General features: G+C 33.7%; 1 protein-coding gene across 1 annotated transcript in view; it reads left to right on the top strand.

Annotated features, from left to right (window-relative positions):
- Nucleotides 1-5,768: 5,768 nt before the first annotated feature.
- Nucleotides 5,769-24,012, top strand: part of wdp (Leucine rich repeat protein windpipe) — a 36,511-nt gene continuing 18,267 nt past the window's right edge. Inside the window, exon 1 of the mRNA XM_072546818.1 lies at nt 5,769-6,070. The gene's annotated coding sequence lies outside the window, so the exon portion shown is untranslated. The remainder of the gene's footprint in view (nt 6,071-24,012) is intronic.

Genomic DNA, 24,012 nt, shown 5'->3' with positions numbered 1-24,012 from the left:
TTAGCTAGTTGTGTTAGTGATTTTAAAGAAAACGAACAGGTGTCCAAGGTTTCCAACAATGAGTGTGACGATGAACTAGAACTTACTACATCAGTAAGTAATTTAAATGGTGCTTACCTAAAATTAAGAGACTTATTAAGAGCATTATTTTTTATATATAAAGGTGATGCAAGATTAAGTAAAAAAATATCTGATGTAATTCTAAAGGTTAAGTCAGAAATTGTGAAACTAAACTTTTTACATTAGTATTTTGTTTTATTTGTGTATAGTGTATATGCTTATGCAAATATGTACGAAAATGTATATTAATGTAATTATGTAATTAAATATCCAGCAAATTGAAACCTCTTTTTATTTCAATTGATTTAGCCATACCTCTATACAACGGACAAATATTTCCCCCCTTTGATGTCCGTTATGGAGAAGTTTCACTGTACTACCATTTGAACAACGAAATTTTAATTTCTCAATTCATCTAACATGTAATTAATAAAAAACCAGGTATAGAATTTAAATAATTACAGAAAACTGTCGGAATCGCATTAAATATGCTAAGACGGTTCTAGTAGTCGCCAAAAGGTGTCACTACAGACTATTAGGTACAAGCTTTTTATGAAAGCTTGACGACTGGGTTTGAATACTTTTGTCTTTCCATTTTTTTAACTGAATATTCTTTGTCGAGCCTGTTTAATAATAATTATAAAAAATAGATTTGTCCTCTCTCCTGCCTGGATGTTCGAATTTCTTAAATACGGTGTGTGGCATGATCAAATTATTATAATTTTCGTTTTCGTTTAGCACTAACTTCCGATTTTATTTATAACAGTGAAAATTAAATTTGCAAGTTTTTATTTACTGTGTTATGCAAATTCTTTTCTTCTCAATCGTTAGAATGCTATAGCATAGGATTTTTGTTAAAATAAAAGCCATGCACTTTTCGTTATTAAACAATTAAAAATTTACTTTTCAACTTAACCGAATAAGCGTTGGTGTATTATGTAGTATAGCGATTGTTTTTATGATTTTGATTTAGATTTAAATGCTGTGAGTGTAATAAACAGAAAAATGTACATTTTATTTATTTTGTTTATTCTCAAATTCGCACCAAAGTTAGAAGCCTGTAGTTTTTTTTATAACAATGAAAATACTTTTTCATTACATCTGCTACAGAGTAGAACTACTTGCATATTATAGAAACAGACCAGATGTATCTAATGCATATTATGTTTTAGGTACTTTATATTTAGGATATGACTTGGATACTTATTGTGAATAGGTATGTAGGTATCCAGAATATGTTTTATATAGATACCTACTAAATTTATTACTTTACGTATTTTTTGTACGAACCTTAAAGATTTTTTTCTCTTGTCCCACACTTGTTATTTTTGAAGTTATTCGTCTGTTGTTGCTTATATGTCTCCTCTGTCTTTACACTTTTAATTTATATATCTGGATTTTCTTATAATGTTCTTTCAGTTCTTCTTAATTGATATTTTTAAAAAATCCTATGACTTAAACTGTGCTGTGTTCCTATCTCTGCGCTGGTACTTAACTTTGAAGAATAAGAACAGTTGTCATTTTGCTATTGTGATCACTAACATCCATTAGCGAAAGAAGAAGTGGTTCAGTGTCTGTCGTCTTTCATTTTCCATTTTCGTCTTATTCCACCTTTCGATTTTTACCTCCTTAGACATAATTAAATTGTTTGTGTTGAGATTCTGTCTCTGAGCTTGACCTTTACAAGAAAATGGTTTTCAGTACAGGTGCTCAGTAAAACGTCTAATTGTGGTTGTAAAAACTCTGCTAATAGTTTTTGATATATTTGTGGAGAGTTTATTATTAAAAAAACAGCAAAGAAACATTAAAGACTTTGCAAATAAGTTTTATTTCTCATATTTTGGAACTAAACTAAGGCCTCGTATAAGGTATGGTATATTTGTGTTGAAGATCAAGAAAATGGTCAGAAAAGGATAAAAAATCTTCTGTTACTATGGTCTCGAGAGATTGGCAGTATTGATATTATTGGCCATAACTTGAAAAACAAGAAGAAAATGGGGTTCCCTCACCTAATGTCTGCCGTCCGACCAGTAGGACACGATGTAGATTTGCCGGTCCCAAAACCTCCAAATTATTTGAATCATGTTCAAACTGAAGTGTCGTTAGATGTATAGTCAGACCTAGATGACCAATATGATGAGTTCCAATGTGCTACAGAAAATATAGAGTCTAAATTGTTTACGTAGATTGAGCTTACTGACTTGGTTAAGGATCTTGGGTTAACAAAAGCTGAATTGCTTGGTTTTCGACTAAAATAAAAGGACTTGTTGGCAGTTGCAACCAGCATATATGTGTATAGGAAGAGAGATCAGCAGTTTTCAACATTTTATTAAAAAGAAGGTGTTTTAGTGTACTGCTTAGACATTAACGATTAACAAAATCAGTGTTAAATACGAAAAAGAAGACTGGAAACTGGTTATCACTTATGCATCTATAACTGTTGGCCATTCTGTACAGATGAAAGAGAGATATGAAAACCTAGAAGAGATGTCGAGATGAACATTCTCTGCAAAAACCTTGTAGATTCTAAAAATATTATTATACTACCTCTACATATAAGGTTAGGCTTCATGAAACAATTTGTAAAGGCATTGCCTAAAGATGGACTTTGTTTCAAGTATCTCTGCCAAAAGTTCCCAAAGCTTTCAGAAGCTAAACTTAAAGAAGGCATCTTTGTAGAACTTGGCATTTAAAAAATGATATTCAACGTTAACTTTGAAACTACAATGACCATAAACGAGAAAGAAGCATGGGTATCATTTAAGCAAGTTGTTACAAAATTCCTAGGAAATGCAAAAGACCCAGAATATAGTACTATTGTAGCTAACATGTTAAAGAAGTTAAACAATTAGGATGTTTGATGGGCCTATAAGTTCATATTTTGAACAGTCATTTAGATTACTTCCTGGAAAATTTGGGAGACGTTAGGGAGGAGTAGGGTGAGCGTTTTCACAAATATGGACCATTAAATTGATGGAAAAACGCTACCAGGGCCGCTGAAATACCAACATGATGGGGGGCTACTGTTGTTCACACCACCGAGAAGCTCTAGAAGCGACTTAACGCAGAAAAAGCTACATAAGAAGCATCTGGCTAGTAAAAACCTACATTACTACACTGTATCATTATTTCAAGTAACCTACTGTAAATAAAAACCATTATTGTGATTTAAAATAGCGTTTCATTAATTTTACCATATACCATATAGTAGAGAGAACCAAAGTAGAGAACAAGCTGGATTCAGAGCAAACTTTGGAACCAACGATCACCTCCAAACAATAAAACAACTCATCGAAATATCTATAGAATATAACAAGCCCTTAGTTTTAACATTCGTAGATTTCCACAAAGCATTCGACTCAGTAGAACTCGACAGTGTTATAGAAGCACTAAACGAGAGCCGCATTAATAGCGACAAGCTCGATACAACTACACGCTAACAGCAACCAAATAAAAATCCAAAGAGGTATCCAACAAGGTGATACGTTGTCACCTAAACTTTTCATATCGGCTCTAGAAAAAGCGACCAAAACCCTCGAATGGGGTGACAAAGAAATAAATGTGGACGGAGAGATACTACACCACCTAAGCTACGCAGACGATATAGTCCTGATTGCAGACGATTTGGGACAAATAAAGAAAATGTTGGAAGAACTTAGTACTGCCTGTCATAAAATAGGTTTAAAAATGAATATAACAAAAACAAAATATATGACGAACTTAGTACCAAGTAAACACCTTGAAATACAAAATGAAGAAATAGAACTGGTAGACAATATATATATATATATATATATATATATATATATATATATATATCTGGGTCACGAAATTAAGATAAGTAAGGACAATCAAACAACCGAAGTATCCAGAAGAATAATACAAGGATGGGCAGCATACGGAGCTCTTAGGAACGTTTTTAAGAGTGACATCCCAACTAATATGAAGAAAAAAGTTTTCGACCAATGCGTGCTATCGGTGATGACCTATGGTGCAGAAACATTATCGCTCACAAAGAAAAACGCACAAAAACTAAGAGTAGCGCAGAGAAGAATGGAGCGATCAATGATAAGGGCCACTCTGCGAGACTGGATTAGAAACGAAGATCTACGAGCTAAGACCAAAGTCATATACGTCATTGAAAGAAGTTGTAACTTAAAATGAAAATGGGCTAGACACGTTGCCAGAATGGAGGACGGAAGATGGACTCGCAAACTACTTGAATGGAGACCAATAGCCGATAAACGTAGCAGAGGAAGACCACTAACACGATGGAAAGACGACTTACGAAAGACAACAAAAACTGGATACAGCAAGCACAAGATAGAACACTTTGGAGGCAAACAGGGGAGGCCTATGTCCAGCAGTGGATTAAGAGAGGCTAATGATGATACCATATAGAGATTTTAAACTATATAACAAAAAGCAGGTTGCTCAAAAACTATGGGTGATACAAAAAACCTAAGACCAGATTTGGTTTCAGCACATAAAAATCGATAAAAGTAAAAAAGTTCTCAACCAAAATTTTTTTGTTGGCCTGCTATTTGTTTTTCTGTTGTTTAATTTCCATGTTGCCTTATGGAATTTTATCCGGATTTATTTGGCATAATATGTCTGAAGTGCTGTAGCTTTTAAGATTTGATGGTGGCTAGTACCTATCGGATCTTCTTCATTTTCTGAGGACCTTCTTATGTGTAACTCGGTCAGTCCACGGGATCGTAAGTATTTCCTGATATAGCCGCCAGTCGCAAATGCTTCTAATCTTCTGCACATATCTTCATTCAAGGTCCAAGTTTAACACCATAAAACAGAACAGAGAAGACGTAGCATCGCAACATTCTTACTTTTATACCAAGAGAGAAGAGAGAGGTTGTGGCTCTTGAAGAAGGCCTTCATACGGTTGAAGGTAGATCTAGCGTTTCGACACGCGGTCTTATCTCCTGGGTGTTAGTTTTATCTTCATTTATTATGGTGCCGAGGTAGTTTTACTGCGCCACTCTTTCTACTGGGATTTGGTTGATGTAGAGTTGACTTATCATTTTTGCCTAATTATCTCTTTGGTCTTCAAACAGTTTGTCTAGGTATTCTTTCCACGTTCTTATTTTATTCTGTTCGTTCAATATGATGTTTCCATCTTGGTCCACCTGTTAGTTCTTTAATTTTCCTATGTACATTCAGAGGCGCATCTGGTCATTTGACTTGGGAGGGGAACTTCCAATGAAACACCAACCAAAAGACATAAATAATAGGTTACTTCAATTTTGAACTTGGTAGGGAACTTCAATCTTGGTGGGGTAATTCCCCTATTCTCCCCCCCCCGTGCATGCAGAACTACCGCTTTTTTTGTGAATTGAACAAATTTTTTGCCATATATCTGGATATTAGCCGCTTGATTATTATGTTGAATAATTTTAGTGGTTTTGCGCATACACTGATACATTCTTTAACCAAAAAAAAGGCGTTCTCCATACTTTATTATTAATATTGGTGTATTATCCTGCCTATTTTTTACAGATGATATACCTTATATATTAATATTCCATCATGCACTGTATATTTGGTTTTTAAAATTAATTTTTTTTATACAAATAATTTTTCTTTTAATATCTATGTTGGGAGTTGGGATTGTAAAGCACCCTATTGATCCGCCCTACCTAAACCCAACTTATCTTCAGTATATAAGTTGCGTAAGATAGTTGTTCCCCCATCCGTACGTTAGCTGGTGTCCACGGCGGTAGTGAGCGCGCACTAAGTCACTTTTGAACTTCAAGCGGAGTAGTAATGTCAAGTACTCTCTGAGTAGTACCGGTTAAAGAAGGAAATGTCATTTCAAAAATGGAATTCGATCAATTGAGGTGAAGTGTAATTAGAAGAACAATATTTTCGAAAAAGTGCTTTTCGTATTTTAAAACTTTGTGACAGGAAATAATAAAGTGCTGTGAAGTGATAAGTCTGTTTTTTGAAAAAGTTGCCCTTGTGAATTATTAATCAACATTTTGCGACAAAAATAGTAAGTAAATATGTTATTATTTTTTGTATTCGTGACTGAAAGGTCAGGTATATGTGTCGAATGCGATAAAAAGGACGTGCTTCTGATAGTACTAGAAAATACTAATATAATAGAATTGTTTATTAAATCGCTGATAGAGTGGTTATCGTAATTTGGACATTGGTCTTTGATTTTCACATAAAACTTCGTCACAGGCTGGTCTCATCTGGTCTTTGTGCTTTTCGTTTATTCCAAAGGTTAATTCGGAATTACAGGAAGTAATTCTTTGAGGCGCTAACAATTGCGTCAATAACATGCGTTGGATTTTTAAAATTTCAAAACAAAACTCCGTATTTTAAAAAACTAATTTGGTCGCAAATTTAAAAACTAGATTACAGTTAATCTTGTTTATATTTTAATCATAGATCATTACAATTTAAATATGAATTTTATCATAAAGTACCGGATCTAATTATTAAGAATTTTTATACTGAATATTTATTACTTATTTTTATATACGTAATCTGCTCTTCTATTATTGAGGTAGGATGATAGATTTCCCGCATCCTTTTTTCCTTGCTTGTCCTTAGCGTTTATTTTATCTTTAGGTGATTCTCTTCTTTTTTTTAAGTTTGACGGTTACTAGTTTGCATTTTCATTCTTAAAAATTACGTGCCCCACTTTATTTTTATTATTATAACGTTTTCCATCTTCACTTTGTAACCAAACCACCTCAATATTTATCAATAATTTTTTGTTATCTTTATTTTGTCATTTTTTTTTGCCTAATCTACTGGAAAAGGTGCTCAAAAACAGATTTCAAGGCATCATAAATTTGGTATCAAACAATATGAACTACCTGGACGATATGGTTAGTGATTTAGCACTAGCACAAGTCGCAAATATGTTACAAATTTACTTTACAGGAGCTAACTTAATAAGAGGATATCAAACGAAGATCACAGATGACATGGAAAAAACAGAAAAGCCTATAGAAACTTAGAAAAACCTAGTTTTTAGAAAGCGTATGATTTTCTCGAGAGATTCTATGCTGGACGTTTGAGAAGATTATAAGAGACATGTATGAGGGAGTCTTACGGCTGATGTGGGAGAGACTTATAGATCTCTTGTGAAAGTATAATTGCATCAGGCTTCATCCTTTTTTATTCTTATTAGTGTTGAATCAGATAACAACGTAACATTTTCTGGTGCTTAATGTACACTGATGATGTAGTGAAAATAGGAAATGTTGAGATGGATTAAGACTGAAACAGTGGATACCTCAATCTCTTAAGGAAAAAGTTTTACAACTTAGGGAGAAAAACATTGTTTTTTAAATGTTTATTTAAATATGGCTTTACTACAAAATAAATGAGAACGGATGGTGAAATGATTGTCAAAAATAATAGTGTTAAGTACTTTGTATTGAAAGTATAGAGCCGTGGGGAAATAGAAGCTATTAAACTCTTAAGGGGAATGGATAAAGTGGTAGACGGCTAGTGATGTAAGACAGAAAGATTCCAACAAAACTGAAAGGAAAATTCTATAAACCTCATATAAAATTAGCAAGGATGTACGGAAAAGAAGAAGGGATGGATATATTAGGGGAAGTCTAGAGGTGGCACCCCGATACTAAGAGTTCCTGACTTACACGTTCGTGGAAGGAGTAGGAAAGATTAAAGAAGGCCTCTATCGAGTAGCCAGGATTTGTCTGTTAAAGGAATTGATGTTAGTATAGTTTGCCCTAAAATATAAAATTATGGATAAATGTAATTAGGCAAGCTGCAGAGGAAACAAAACAGATTGAGAGGAGTAATTATCTCGAAACCGAAAACAAGAAAAAGAGGAAGATGAAGTGATGACTTAAGCAAAACTGGATGAATACGTTGGACGAGGAGAATGTTACTGTGGGAGAAATGGAAAGATCTTGACATGTGTTTAAGAACGGAGTATCTGACTTCTGACTCCATGCTTCGATTTTTCTATTTTATAAACGAATAAGAAAAAGTCAAAACCCAAGAGTCGGTGTCGTACTTCGTACAGAGGCTTGGAAAAATAGATTATTTTATCACAACTTTCATTCTATAATTTCTAATTTGTTTAAACTTTGTTTTTTAAAAATAGTGTACTAGAAAAACCCCATAAAAATATAGACCGAGTTTCTTTTGTTTTTAACTTGATCAAAAAAGATGTGGTCGCAACTAAAATACCACAACTCTCATTTCCGTAAGCATTACTAAGTAGAATAATGTGGTTAGATGCTATTGAGATTCCTATGCATATTAGTAATTATACATTTAACGGGCAAATCTCGTTTACTTAAATATTTTCTTATATTATCCCAAAATACGCTGTATATTTATGTCTTATTTTCTTTCTGAATGCATAAATCATTTTAAGGCAAATAATTGATCCACCAACACTTATTTTTTCTGAAACCAATTTATTAACTGAACGATTTTGTATTGTAGTTTTTTCTTTGACATTTTTTCTTGCCATCTATTACCAATACATACATTTTTTGTGTTAATATTTCGTCTCCATATTTGAATTCAATAGTTCTGCAGAAAACAACATATTATTATCAAAAACCTGTTTTTTGACCAATAACTCATATTAATAGAGCTTAACCTTGAATTTAGTCAAAAACCGTAACCCATAGATAGTGTTTTCAATATAACTGTCACAATTGTAGAAGCAAAGTCATATTTTTTCCTTTGTTCAAAAAAATCGAAATCGCCCACTTATTTGCGGATTGAGGTAATCTTATAAATATTCATAATTCAAAATTGAATCACTAGATGATTTTAAGCATATAAAGTGAGGCTTAAAAATCTGGTTAAAATTGTAATACAGCAGTTTTATCAATGTAACATTATCTAAATTATTTAAATTTTAGTGAAATATGCGAACTCTGATAGGTATAAATCGCCTGACATGCCAGTTTTTATGTCACAGTGTACGAAATACGAATATAAACCTAATTAGCAAAATATAGTTTTTTTTTTTTGAAAAATATGTTTTTAAGCAATACACCGTATTATTTTGAACACGTGTTATCTTTAATTATAGATAAAAAGATAGATATTTAATGGTTAAATATAAATTATAATAATTTTTTATTGTAAAAGTTTCAGAGGCTTCTGGGTTTATCCTTGAGTTAAACTAAATTATTATTCTTCTTCTTCTTTCTTTATATTAACAATTTGCTTGCACAATGGCGGGTTGTTGCCTCAATGGAAGATTATTACTCCATCACCAATACTTCTTCTACCACTTAGTGATTTTTCCCTTTTATTTTAACGACATTTGTGTCCGCCAATCTACTGATGTGATTTTTTTATTTTTTTTTCTATTTTGTGTCCACTCGCTTATACCCTGTACATTATAGTTTATAACAGCCAGAAGGATTTCTTTATTATTAAGAGATGTATTACATCTCTAAGTTTACTCCCTCAAAGTCAATCAAACATAGAAATGTGGATTTATTGTATTTTAATGGTTTCTCTAGAATCTGTTTTATGACGAATATTGCATCTGCACTATACCTTCCCGTACGGAAACCTTGTAGCTCATCTGCTAAGTCTACTGATTTATCGTTCTTGCAAAATTTTAGTTGTAAGTTTCAAAGTAATATTTAGCAAATTGATGCCTATGTAGTTTTCTGGTTGTTTATTATCACCCTTCGGGTATTTTATTGTGACTTGTATCGTGTTAATTGGTTGTAAACTCATCTGACATTGCCGCTTCGCCATATTTCAATAATTCATTTGGTATCCCATCTTTACCTGCAACTTTTCTGTTCCCAGTGCTCGTTTTAATTCTTCTTTCAAGTGCATGCGTTTCATTTCTTATTCTCTTGTAATCTTCGTACCCTTGTCGTGTCTTATTTGACATGTGCTTCAGGTAAGCTTGTTATTTCTCCTTGTATTTTCCTTTCAATTCTGTAGGAAGTTTCTCTCTTTGGAAGATACTTGCTTTAATTTATCTTTCGTTCTCCCAGCGCTTTTTTAGCTGAGTCTAAGATCTTCTTTTTTTATGCAGACATGACTCTGTCTGTTTTTCAATGTACCTTCAATAAGTTGTCGTTCCACCGTTTTCGTGGTCTTCCTACTGATCGTCTTCCTATTGGGGAACAGTCTCTTGCCATCTTTACTACTGTATTTGTTGTCATTCGGCTTATATGATCGTTCCATTCTACTTTTCCATTTCTTACGCAGTGCTTGATGTTCTCCACCTTGCATCTACGTCGTATATCTGTACTTCTAGCTCTGTCCTATAGTGTTTTACAATCAAGTGTTTTCATCTCTGCTGTTCCTAATATCCTTTTTGTCCTCTCTGGTCCATGTCGTGTTTCTGCCGCGTATGTCATTATTGGTCTGATGAGTGTTTTGTAAATTTTGTCTTTCATATCTTTCCCGACATTTTTATTTCTCCATATTGTTTCATTCAGGCAACCTGCAATCTGTTTACTCTATTCACTCCTGTTTCGAGCTTTTCGTAGCTAGATAATGTGATGCCTAGATATTTAAACTCCATCACTTGTTCTATTATCTGACTTTTCAGCTCCAATTTAAATCTTAGTAAATGTGCTGTTATAACCATACATTTTGTCTTTTTTGGGAAATTAACATGTCAAATTTTCTAATAGTTATATTAAATTGGTACAGTATACGTTGTAAATCATCTTCAGTTTGAGAGAGTAGTATTTGGTCGTCTGAATAGCAGATTATCTTAATCTCCCATTTGGTATCCTTTTTTAGTTCTAATTTTTTCTATTATTTTATCCAAAATCAGCTTGAACAAGAGAGAAGACTCAATCAATCTCCCTGTCTTATCCCATTGCCAGCTTTAATAGAGTTAGTTAGTTTTTCTTGTTGTATTTTGTATATTTCTGCATTTGTCTGCTATTTTTTTTTTTGGTACAAATACATTAAAAATTTTCAACTTTTATCTTTGTGGGGTATTCTTCAATTTTATTTTTGTGATATATATGTGCTTTTATTCGCATTTTGCACAATAATACATTATAGCGCTTCCTATAATTGCCGATGTTACAGCCCTTACATCCAAAATTTGGGAAGGAAGTAGCTCTCTATTTGAAACCGTATAGTCGATCATAGATCTTAGTCCTCTGGTATTTTCAAAGGTATAATTGTATTCTTTGGGAGGGAAAAAAGTATTATTAATAAGTAATTTATTTGTGCTACAAAAATCCGTTAGTCTTGGTACTATGTCATCACCAACGCGGGCGTTAAAGTCATCCATAATGAACGTATATTGTAGTTTAAAATTCTAAGTTTACCGAGTATAGAAAAAGATCTATAGAAATTTAATATAAAAAAAACATGAAAGCTGTGTACACGAAGGATTTGAGAATAGAGAACCTCCTACAAAGGCCTGTAGTGTTGACATGATTTAGAAAAGCTGATAAATGCATTAACTTTTAGCTACAAATTTTTGTTCCCAAAAGCAGCGGATGTTTCTTGTTGCTATATTTTTCATGTAACTGTACAGAGGTATGTTTAAAAATAAACATTGACACAACTGATAAGATATCTTAAGTGCTAGGCCAATATTTCAATCGGTACTATCATTTGCATTCAAATAAAATATTCGAAGTGCACAGAATATTTGTGGCGTTTCGTCATCATTTTAAATAATATTTTTTTTAAATTTATATCTATACCTACATATCTACATTTGACCGGCAACGCCTTGTCCTAAGTTCCTCTAATTGACATATAACACAGCGGGTTAAAAGTTTGAAATATTATAAATTAAAAAGTTATCATGAAAAATATTTCTTCACATGATTCTAAAAGTTAATAAAGTTCTGATCTGTGCATTTTATGTACATGTCATTTATTCATTCCTTCTAAATATTTTTCTACCTTACCACTTTTTACACCTTCACTAGTAACTTTAGTCATCTCTCCATGTCCACTTGCTTTTGTTATGTCCACCATACATTTTTTATCATTTGTAGATAGTCTTGCTAACTTTTAGTTATTTTGCTAAATGATTTGCTTGTTTAGGTTGCAGGCATTTTCTTATAAAATAGATTACCAGAGCAAGAAAATGTTTAGTAGGTTTTCGGGTGGTTTCTGTTAATTTTTGTATACATACTTCATTCACCAAAGAAGCACTATCGAAATCTTAGCAAAACACTTTTCATTCCAGTAAAAAATAGAAGTTAAGATGGTACCCTCAGTCTTTAAGTCTTGTGATGGAGGGGTTCTTCATGATCAGTCATGGTCGTTAATTGTGTGAGGTGAGCACGACCGAATGGAATCTAAGGAGGGTTCAATTCTGTCAAAGGCCAAACTTTTTATCTACAATTTACAAAGTAAAGCAAACATGCTTATGTAAAAAGTATCCTTTAAGAACCGTATATACCAGATTTATGATCTCATATTCTTTTCTCAAAACTATGACAAATCCACAGTTTGGTTCTTCCAAACATCAAAAAACGTTGTCGTTACTTATTTGTTATCAAATATGCGTGGAAAACTGGACTTTTCAACGAAGACGGTAATTATAAAAGACTTATAGGATACGAAAAAAGAAAAAAATTAGTTGCAAAAACTCGATATATACAACTATTTCTCATAACCTTTTCGTTTTTTGTAACGTTTGTTGAGTCATTTGTAGTTCTAATATTAGTATTCGACACCACTGGTGTCTTAAACATACAAGCTGGATCATTTTAAAAGGGGCTGAACCTTTGAAGTCAAACAAAATTCATATGACTAGACGCCACGCTTGTATTAGAAATAGCATCAACTTATTAAGTTAAACTTACTAACTTATACTAATCATAGTCAAAGAAAGTGAGAACGAGCAGCGTGTGATACTTCAACTTACACTGAAAAATAGTGTTTCTTGCAATGGTCTGTATAAGACATTGTTTTTTTCATAAGTTCTTTGTTGTTCTAACTGATCACACTGTAGCCAATTATCTCATGTAACCTTCTGGCCCAGGTTTTAGTGTCAACGACTACTAGTCGGGACCGACGGCTATATGTTGTCCTCCGAATTACGGTGGCGGCTCAGTTAAGTAAATTAGAAATTAAAAAAGTGCTGGTGTCTGCTTCGGATGTCTGTCATTGAATTAGATATTAATCGAATAGAGCAAATGTTGTAAGTTTTGAATAATATTTCTATCACATGAGATCGTCTTTGTTTGTCAGCAGCGATTAAATAGCTCTGTTAGTATTGAGATTCTTACTGTCCTGCTTGTTTTCAAAGCTCAGCAATTATACCGTCGTGTCCTGAATCCACTCATTTCTGTCCATCAGGTCTTCTTTACCTAAACCTTTCTATCTCAAGTCTTCTGGCATACAGTCCTTTCATCTTCTTCTCGGTTTTCCTCTACCTCTCCTTCTATCAACTTCTAACAGCTCTATCCTTCGTTCCACATAGTTCCCATTTCTTCGTCTGACATGACCAAACCATTGCAGTCTTTGTTCTTGAAGCTTTTTTCAGAATGTGTTTACCTCCGCTCTTTCCCTAATCAAGTCGTTCCTGATCCTGTCCCTTGTAGTCTTACTCCAACTTCCAACTCTTCATACAGCTGTACAGACGCTCTTTCCTTAGCAGTAGCTACAGCGCGCTTTGCTTTCCTCTTTGCTACCTTGTATATATTCCTATCTTCTTTTTTTCTAGACCTGTCATACCTCTTTCTAGCCTCTTTCTTCTGTCTAAACTTCTGTTGCACTTTATCGTTGCACCAACAAGTCTCTTTGTCTCTAGGAGGACCTTTACCAGATGTTTTTCCTAGTAATTCCTCTTACATTTGCATCACAACTTTACTTTTGGCTTCCCACAAGTCATTTACTGTATATTTTTCCTCAAGCTTTTCCAGCATTCTGTGCAATTTACACTCATTGCACTCACCCTTTACAGTTGGTAACCTCTTTTAGCTGACTTTTTCTACAAAACAGAAAATCTATCTGACTTTCCCTTCTCTCGCTAAAGGTAACATACTAGTCTTCGGTCTTCACAAAGAACGTATTAATGACAGCCAAATCCCATTCCACTGCAGTCAACAACACTATTTCCTTCATCATTCCTTATTCCCATCCCCAAACCTTCGTGAATTCTTTCTATTCCCGCTCGGTCTCTACCAATATGTCCATTCAAATCACCTCCGCTAAAACGCTTTTCGTCTACAGGAATCTCGAGCATCTCACAATCAAGGTCACTCCAAAATTCTTACTTTTCGTGTTCTCCGCATCCTAACTGTGGGTGCGAAGATGCGGAGGCAGATATGATGTTCACGTTGGTATTGGACAGTTGGACAGTCATTATTCTACCGGTTCTTCTGGTTACACTTACAAGATGTTGCTTCCACTCCTTGTTCAAAATGTTCCAAGATGTTCCTTACACTCCTTGTTCAAAATAATACCTACTCCATTTCTGCCGTGACTGTTCGAACTATTATATATTAACTTGCATCCATCTCCAAGATCTCTCGACTTATTACCTTTCCAACGAGTTCCCTGCACACAAAATACACAAATCATTCTCCTCTGCATGCAACCGGCGAGCTTCCTTCCTTTACCTGTCATGCTTCTGACGTTGAAAGTTGCAATTTTAAGGACTAGCTTCTTTAGCTCCTTTAGCTTACTTTTTGCAGTAGCCAGGCGGGGCTACAACTGCACGTCGCTTACGGGGAATGCATTAGCCTCTAAACTGCTTTCTATATTCATTCCTTTCATGGTTTTAGCAAGATTTTTACTGCCGGATGCCCTCCCTGACGTGAATCCATCCGGGTTTGGAACCGGTATTGGTAGTTACCGAGCTACTCAATTCACCTAGCAACTACCAGAGGCGGAGTTATAAAAAAAGATAAAGATAGATGATGAAGCTTGAATGTCAGTTTATTTCAGATCTATGTATACTCCATTTGAAAATGGAGCATCCTATCTTTAGCGTATCTCTGACACATTCTTTTTGACAGAACGGTTTTTATTTAGTACTGTGCAATCGTTACGTTCTTGTCTCAGTTTTTCACAAGAATTTATAGAAATAATAGGACTACCCGAAAAAATTTGATTACAAGGCAACATAAACTGCAGAAGAGCAAAGAAATAGGAAATATGATATGTTTATTTTATTATTATAATGTTGAGTCATGTTGAAAGATCATTTTTAGAAGATATCTTAACCTACTAACGGTTTTAGTCAATATTGCAACAAAAAACTAAGATCCCACAAACTGATTCTAAAACTTAAAATATGTATATTATTAATACACATACTAGTCGAATGTGTATGTTTCTGCGTGTAGTTAGCAGCTATATTTATCTGCAATTTCAAAGTTACGGGAAACGACGCAAGGTATTCTCATTCTGTAATCGCTTATACATCTGAGCTATAATGAGTATGTTACAAGAATTTTAAAATTTTCAATTACGTACGTTGTGAACTCCTTTTAAAATTAATAGTTAGCAATATGAGAATTTAATAGAAGAGTGCAAGTATCACACAGAGAATGATCAAAGATCTGCAACTGTTCAATCAAATAATTGAATTGAACTGTATTTCTTGAATTTTGACTGTCATATTCGTCTTGTATGTGCCAAATAAGTTATGCCTTCAGTTTTAATATGTTCACGTCTTTTTTGTGTTCACTAGCTACTACTCTACACAGATCAGTAAAAAATTTAAAGATCTCATTACTAAACTTATATAAGATTATGAAATGTTTCTGTACAGTGTTTTTTTCCTAAAAGCGTGGTATTTCTGTTACATAGCGGTTATAGTGCAGCTAACTGACTTTACACCGAGGTATCAAAGAGTCAAAGGGAACGAAATCGTAGGGCAGATTCGTTAGCAAACTTAATCTCGACGAAAAAAAGTCTAGTGGCACAGTGAAAGACAATGAAATAAATAAGGTTCAAACTAACAAGATCAAGATGGCTTTGAAAAGTCAACATCACAAATGGAGAGTTCTACAGAGGAGCACCTATAGATAAAATAATTAAAACAATATTAAAAGAAGGCTTTTGTCTTGTTTAATGGATGTTAGTAGACGAGAGCTAAAACTGATCACATTAATGGTAACTGGATATTGTCAAGTGAGGAAGCAAGAGTGAACAAACCTTATTAGAAAAAATGTAAAGTGGAGGTAGAAACTCCCATACATGTCCTTTGTGAATGTTTGCTTAGTGACATAAGACGAACATACACAAATAAATCCATAAACTCTCCATACCAACTTTGCTGTTGAGCACAGTTCTTAAGAAATCCCTAAAGATACGAAGTGTGTCGTCTAAATCAAGAAGAATAAAAATGGTTTTTCTTCAGATGCCGTCGCCATCAGTTATGGTGGCAAAACTTTTTCTGTCTTCCACTATTCTGATGAATTCTTCAAAGACAGTCCTGTCCAGTTACAAATGTTACACAATCAGGCAAATTTTGTTCTTCCAATACCACATTTTATCTTATTTTTTGTGTTTAAACCGATCGTACTGCAGCTAAATGGCTTATTGTATATTTTATATTTGTTCATAAATTCCATTGCAGAATTCTGAAACCCCGTACCAGCTTGTACGGGTCTGGTGAATGTGTACCATCTGTTTTTGGAGTGACTTAAATTTTTCTAATTTCTGATGTTACTGTATCCTGATCTAAGTTTTTCTCATTCTTCTTCACCGTGAAAAGAGATCTGGCAGGTCCTCCATAGCTGCTGGTGGCGTTCTCTTAACAGCTCCTGTAATTCAAAGGCAAGCAAGGCTTGCCTTTTGCACGTTTTTTGCTGCACCTTTGACCATAACACCACCATATAAGTATATCGAATATAAAATGTCTAGTTTTAAAATCTATATTTTTGCATTAGTACGTCTGGTTACCATTACAGTAGATACTGCTCAACAAAAATTTAAAGAGTAAAGACTCACCTATATGCATACCAAAAGACTAAATGCAGATGATAATGGATAATGGGGTGTATTAAGAGGCCTCTAAAATTTAACTTTTAACGATCCTCTTAAAGTTTTAGGTAACATTGACATTCTATAAAGAAATATTATAGAGGACCGCTAAAATATATTATTTTAGAGGAATCCTCTAAAAGGTTTTCAATCAGATACGGCAACGTCGCACGTTGATCGTGTTTAAACTACTTGTAAGGTAGAAATTGAACAAAAACTAAGTGTCGGAGGCCAAAAACTTAAGAAAGAATGAGAAATTGACAGTCCGCTTGACTTATTATTTTATTATTATTGAAAATATATTTTGTGTTCGCGTTGGTTTTATTTTCATTTTAATAAAATTGTATTATGTATCGTGCTCCACGAACAACAAAATCTCAAAAAGAGGTTTTGATAAGTTTTGTAGACGAAAATAAAATTCTAACAGGAATTAAAATTAATCCTAATGAATTGGAAAAAGTCCATGCGTTATGGGAAAGGATTGATCATATCTCGGATTATCCTTTGATGTAATCTGATTTCAGCTCTACGAAAAGAATAAAAAATTTTAATTTTCTTATAGGTGTACACATGGATTATAAAGCAAACTGAGATTTACCTTTCATTATTATTTATTATTTCATCAACTAAAACTTGGCCAAATATGTCATAAAAAGACATTTGTCTTTTTTAATTGTTTATCTGCACTATAATATATAAATAACAAACTAATAATCATATAAACCTAACCAAACAAAAATAATCAAATGATATTTAACGGACCGCTAAAAATAATAGGATAAGTTTTGACATCCTCCAAAATATTCTGTTTTAGCGGTAGTTTTAACGGTTTAGGTTATGATTTTAACGGATGCATAAGTTACAGAATTCAAAAATATTTTTAGCGGACGCTAAAATTTTAGAGACCTCTAAAATTTAACGGAAGTGTTACATAATACACCCCAATATAAAATAACATATATTTAAAGACTGAAAATCCCAATAAGCTACTTGATGCTTATATGAAGTTTCTTTATTTATTCGTTATATAGCAAATACCACTTCTTTAAAATTGTTTATTAAATGCATGCAAACATCAAAAGAAAAAAAGATCGTCCCGTTTCCTATTTGCATTATTGTATTGTTAAGGAGGTCTTGCATAACGAGAATTCACACGAAAGAACGAAATGAGTAGGCACACTGGTTTTATACGGGTCATGGTCGCCGCCGTCTTTGACAATTTATATTGCCAAATGAGTAGGTAGTCCTATTAGACTTGCATAACAATGTAATTAAATTTGTTACTTCAGTTTAATAACTGTTTTACTCACGGGCTTCAGACAATATTCAATTACTTTGGGACTCACGCAAATTACCGAAATTTATATTCTTATTACTGACGAGAATATGATTTTACCGTATATGTATTTTTATATGTGCCGATTTTCTGCTATTTTTACGCCTTCCGGAAGGGTTCTGCAAATAAACATCATTGAGTTGCAATATCATATCTCTAAACAAACTATTAATCTATCGGAAAATTCGAAGAAACTCTAGGAGCAACCTTTTTGCCTGCCTTTGACCTGGATTATTTTCCCATTTTCAGAAATCAGCAAAAAGGCCAGCAGCTTTTAGATATTTGACCTGTATCAGCCTAAAACGCTTTCTAGAGCTATGTATATGTAGTGGGGTAAGGTTTGGCATTACCTTTAAGGCTGAAGTGGAGCAATATATCACTGTATATCCATGAATTCTGTGCAAGGGAGTCTTTACACTCTTTACACCTCTGTTATTGTCTATTTTTGCTCTGTTTCATCCACTGAACCAGCGCAAGATAAGCAATTATGAACCTCACATCTATATGAGAAGCAGGTAGCAAATCAAGTGGAGAAATTCAAGCACTTCCAATCATGTTTTGATAAGAAACAAATAACGTACAGCGTTCAAAAAAGTAGAAGCCTTAATTCATTCTTACGTGTCTCACTAAAAGTAGTTCAAATGAAAGTAGAGCAATGGTGGAACCAGTTTTGATGACAGCACCACACTTCACTATGTGTTATTCGTTATGCGAAGTGTGGAGGGTACATTCGCCAATTATTTGCTTTATTCGCATACATAAGCAAATAGCCGAATAGAAAATACGCCTATCTGTCCACATCAAAGGACACGAGTCCGAGCCCACATTTCGCTCGCACTGGTGGTTGTCTCGCTGTTTATCTTAAACTAACTTTATTGTAATTCCCGATATTCTTGAACCACTAATTCGACAAATTTGTTTGTTTACATTGAACTATCGTACCTAGCTTATTATTACGCTTTGCGTAATACAAAGCGTATTACGCTTTGATTTGTGGTGTACCTACTGTGGAATGGAGTGGACAAATGAAAAGGTAATGAGATTTCTGGATTTATACCAGATGCAGCCTTGACGCAAATATTTGGCATGTTTGGCCCGCCGGCACAAGAGTGGAGTAGCGTATATGTTACTCGCTGACAAATAAGAAATATTTGGGCGAATCCAGTGAAGCCGTATAACAAAATAACACATGGCGAAGTGTGATACCGCCATGACGTGTGTCAGAAGTGGAGATTCTTGTTGCAGACTTCTAATCGCAAGAAATGGATTATATAAGAAGGAGCTCAAGAAATGCAACAATAGCTACTAATAGAATTTCAATAAAAGTAAAAGAAACAATGGTTGATTGAATAGAACTACGATCTTTAAAGAGTTTTAGACATTTATTGAAAATACCTGATGGTCGATTTTTTAGAATACTTCATTAAGAAACTACTTTGTAACATTGATTTGTCATTTACACCTATATTTAAATAAAATTTCATTATAATGACGGCATATGTTCATTAATTTAGCACTGATTACAATTATTCTAATGGCTGTAATTATGCACTTTACGACAAGAAGTAATAAAATAGGCAGTGAAAGCTTTAATTATTATATCGATAATTTGAAACTAACTTTATGGGTAATTGCAATAATTATGAAATTTTTTAGTGTAGTTAGTTATAACGGAAAGTGCCAAATTCTTAGGTAATTTCGAGTACCGTTATGAAAATCGGTTTTAAATTATGTCACTATTACACCGGTCTTTTTTAACTATACATAAATGTTCTAGTCTTTGGTCTAAAGATATTTGTTTGGGGCATCTTAGATTTTTAAATACATTTTTGTCTTCCGGCAGTGTAGATCAGAGTGATCTTTCGTACCTGTAGCTCTTGTATAGACAATTTGTTCTGTCTAAAACAAACAATAGAGAAGCTCTTGGAAACACTTGGTATTTATTGATCTTCAAAAGATGTATGATAGTGTCCTATAAACCAAGCTAGAAATCAAGACAATTCTACCGATTTACATTAATGATGTTGGGGATTTGTATAACGATATGACGAGTGTCAAAAAGATAAAGGTGACCAAAGGATTTCGCCAAGGGTGCTGCATTGCACCTACGTTCTTTAAGATTTTATACCTTACCCACATATTGGTTTATTAAAGTTACTGCAACATTTGAGACAAGAAAATTTTGTCACTAGTTTATGACATTACGTTATCTATGATTTCGAATATTTACCTTGTTTATCTTGATATATATACACAAAATACAAAGCGACCCAAATACAAATATAAAAATAGTACGATACGATGAATCGCACACTTAAAAGCGAGGTCAAATCTAGGATTTATAAAACAACAATATAAAAATGAGAGTACTTCATAAAATAATAAAAAAAGGTAATAAATAAGGAAAGAAGTGAAGGCATCAGAAGAACTCTCAATGTAGAAAATATCAGTGAACAAGAGGAAAAAGAGGAAAAAGAGGAGTGAACATATTAGCAGAATTGACAACATTCTGAGCAAAAGATGAAGTAATAACATCGATTAACTAATTAAAGGAATTGAAGAAATCTTGCATTATTATAATCTATTATACAGAAGAAATAAAATGAGGCTTTGTTTTAATTCAAAATATAGGATATTCCTAGGAGTAATTAACACTTGAACTCATACATCACAGATTATTTTTGCTGTCCTTGGAACCTCCAGTTCCTTTTTCTCACGCCGCATTTACTTTCAAACGGAACAGATCGTTAACCCACACTATTTATACTGCAACCTTAGATGAAATCGCATATAAATTATTTTATGTTTGGTGTAAATTTTCTAATCACCTTCTGTGTTATTCTGAGTTTGGTACTTAACCAACTTTTACCGCCAGCTATTCGGAAGATCAATATAAATTGATAAGTTAATAGCTGTACGCGAAGAAACTTATGATGGCTAGCTTAGGATGGCAATAAAATTATATTTACGGGCGAAGTCAAAAATGCCTATTTATGGGATAGAAAGTTATTTATATTTGTCGCATATTTCTCTTGAAATGCAATATTTTATACCTTAATATTAATAATAACAAAATTTATACAAGAAAATAGTTTCACTTTCCGTATCTTACAAGGTGGGTCTTTTAAAGTATCTTTACCACAACATAGCTTTTTTTCATTCCAGGGTTTCTGCATTTGTTCACTGTTGAATCATCAAATTTCGTTCACACCCTAGTAACCGTATACAACAATTTCAACGAAGAGGTTAAAAGAAACATCTAATATCTGATAACATTACAAGAAAAAGGAATATACAAAATCCTGATAAGACCGGTCCTTGTATATATGTCAGAGACATAGACTTTGTCAAAAAGTGATAAGAACATACTAGCTACATTTGAACAAATCCAATAAAGTATGGAGAAGTCACAGCTTCAAACCAAATCTCATCACGAGTAAGTTAAGAGATCATTAATTTTACCAAATTCCTAGGCCAAAATCATTGACTGATATATAATGTTCCGATAGATAGTGCCCCAATGGGCTCCCCACTATCTCCAGTAATTGCCACATATCTCCATACGGCTGGAATGCGTTGGTGTCTTTTAACCTATCTGAATGGTACACATCCTAGTAACCAGTTCTCGATGGAGGTGGAAACTGAGTCATTCCTACCGTTTCTCGACGTTATCATAAAGAAAAATCACCCCAAAGTTTTCAACACTCTGTTTATCAAAAACCCACCCATACCAATCGTTAGTTGCATGCCAACTCTCATCATCCACCTTCACAAATTAGTTCAGTCATTAATACCCTTGTCTCCAAATCAATACGTCTTTGTGATGATGCAAGTAGAAGCGCTGAGCTCTCTAGATTAAAACAAGCCCTCATTCAAAACGGTTACCGCGAAAATCCAAAGACCCTCATCACTCGAAAGCTTTTTTTTCTTACATCAAAGGTGTCACTGAGAAAGTCAAGAGAAATAAAAACAATATTTACACCCAATAAAAACTTTCATTTTTTGTCGATCAATCAAAGACACAACATTCCAAATGAACAACACGGAGGGAATGAAATTCCCTGTGCAGACTGCCACGGATTTTATATAGGCCAAACAAATCGTAGAATCCAAAATAGGATTTATGAACATTCCACTTCTGTTCGCAATTCCGTTTCAATTTCAGCTCTAGGTCAACAACGTATTCGTACAGGTTCCAAAATTTATTTTGAACACTCCAGAACCATAGCCCCCATCCGCTTCTATAAACCATAAATTATCCGAGAAGCCACAGAAATTGAAAAAAGGCCAAATTGTCTTAATAAAAGAGATGACGGCATCTGGGTACCTTCGACATGGAGACCTCTCATAAGAAAAAATATCGTCCGCTCCACCCTCAAATCAAAATCCCCAATCCCCACGCCAACTTCCACCCAAACCACGTCACTATCGACGGTATAAACGAACCGTCCGCTTTTCCCAGTAGCAGTAATACATTGATTAATGATCAGTGTAATAGTTTTTGAAGATTCGGGAGACTTAGACCACGGAAGCTGAGAAGAAGACATCAGAGAGGATGTCGAAAGCTCGGCGCAGTGGTAATCGACGCGGTTCAATTCGGAAGCCTGTTGAGTTTAATATTAATTCTTGTAATAGTGTGGAAACAGTATACATCCTTGTCTGACACCTTGTACGTTGAAATTCGTTTGAGAGTAAACTTTTGTTTAATATTTTGATATTTTGTTTGATGCAATCCTTTTTATTTTTTTACTATGTAGAAAATTGGTAAAAACTGTACAATGTGTACAATTTTTCAGTGTAGTATTTAAAGAGCGAAATTAACCTTCCTCTCCTTGACATTTTGCCAAACGGGCATTAACCTTAATAAATTCCACTTTCAAATAATAGAAAAATAAACTGATTTGGATGTTGTGTTTCTCGTGTTGTGTTGACGAACGACCAGGTAGATATATGTCCAGGTATATACCAACATCCGTCAACTCTCATTGGATGAAAGAAATCGTCCGAGAGAGATTTGTATCGTGGAATTGCCAACAATTATTTTTGTGGGGAAGATTTGAAAGATGAATAGATCGAACGAGATATGATTGTTCTCGCTGATGACCACTATTCTTCAATAATTTTTATTTAAATCAAATTTATAATTTTTATAACGTTATGACAAAACATTTTGTGCCGGTGATATTAACATCAGATCACAAATCACGTGCTTAGTCTGTTTAGACTTTAAAAAAATATTATTTGCATATTTTCGTGAAACTGTAGAGAAATGTTGGAATCCTCACAATATATGTTATATTTATATCCAATGTTTTAGGAATTGGTCCAAAAAAAAACGAAAAGAAAGTTTTCCAAATAAAATTAGGCACTGAAATCAGCAAATTAATTACACAGAACTTCACACAAATTATAGAATATGCGGACCAACTGTAATTATTACAATATCATGAGCCGAAAACATTTTAATTATTTTATTTCGTTCTATTCTTTCTGCATCGTTGTCGATTGCTCCGAGGATTCCGACGATAAATCGGAAATATTTGGCATTATTTTAGTTTAGTTTTAGGACGATTATCTTCTTTTTATTCTTGAGCTTTTCATTTTCAAAGCTATTTTCCTATTTTCTAATATTTGTGTAAGTATATATGGTTCGGTATATTTTCTACTTAATTGTCTTCGGCAAGTTT

The sequence above is a fragment of the Diabrotica undecimpunctata genome, chromosome 10 (genome assembly GCF_040954645.1).
Source record: "Diabrotica undecimpunctata isolate CICGRU chromosome 10, icDiaUnde3, whole genome shotgun sequence".
Classification (NCBI taxonomy): Eukaryota; Metazoa; Arthropoda; class Insecta; order Coleoptera; family Chrysomelidae; genus Diabrotica; species Diabrotica undecimpunctata.
This window is presented reverse-complemented; position numbering and strand designations above follow the sequence as displayed.